Genomic DNA, 1094 nt, shown 5'->3' with positions numbered 1-1094 from the left:
AGGTGTCCCTGTTTGCTCAATTCTTACATTCCCCCCTCTTCTTTTGGGACCATCTCAATCCTGAGATTATGCATTATACTGCTGTATCTCATCTTGGTTCACTTCCTGATATTGCTACCTCAACATCATAATCTGTACTGTACTGACACGGTCTCTAATGAAGGTAACCAAGCGATTTAGAATGCAGGGGCCAAAGGTAAATAATAATAGGAGTATAATCAGTGATCATAGAAGTGTAGAGACCAAAGTTGTGAACCAAGGGGAGGAATTGAACTAAGTTTCAAACCAACTTTTGCCTTGAGCTCTTTCTCTTTTCCTTTGTTCTAAACCCTCTTTAATCTTAGCTAAATTGTCCCTGACTCTTTCTGAGTGATCTATGTGAAAACAATACTTCTTTTAGTGCAGCACACAACCCTCTCTCTTTAAAGAATAACAGGTCTAATCTTTGGCCTTTTGGGGTATTCTTTCCCCCAGTGCCCTTTCTCCTTGCAGTATGCACACTAGTCTTTAGCCAGGAATTTTCTTCTGTTGCCAGGTGCTATATTACTAGGCTCTCGAGGCTTCCTAGCTTCTCTTCTTGCCTATCACTTATCTCTTTTCAGCTCTCTAGCCTCTTATTCTTTCTGTCTTTTCTTCTAAATGTTTTCTCCTTTTACTATGTCTTCTCCACATTCACAGTCCTTCTGCAACATCCTTTTTCTTTCTCCATTTTTCTGTTGTAAAACACTTTCTCAGCTACCTGCACTAGTTCCCTTAACGACTTGTCTTGCATCCCTTCTAACTTTTGTAGTCTTTCAACTCCATCAGAAATCCAGGAATGACTGAATAATAGAGAATATATGGGAAGCCTAACACAGTTTTCAAAAATTTTGTCAATTTATAGAGACTTCTGGACACCTGGACAGTCCTTACTTCAAAACGTTGCAACATTGGTCTTCAGCCTTCTGGCCCATGAATGTCTGACAGACAAGAGAAACAGGAATATTAAGGATTTGCCTACTGTTTCTTAGCAGATATAAGCTGTCATAGGCCTGTGTGTCCTTTTTGGACAGTATTGTCTGTAGATGAAGAGGCAACTTTTGCCTAGTGGCTGT

The sequence above is a fragment of the Mastomys coucha genome, chromosome X (genome assembly GCF_008632895.1).
Source record: "Mastomys coucha isolate ucsf_1 chromosome X, UCSF_Mcou_1, whole genome shotgun sequence".
NCBI classification, from domain to species: Eukaryota; Metazoa; Chordata; class Mammalia; order Rodentia; family Muridae; genus Mastomys; species Mastomys coucha.
This window is presented reverse-complemented; position numbering follows the sequence as displayed.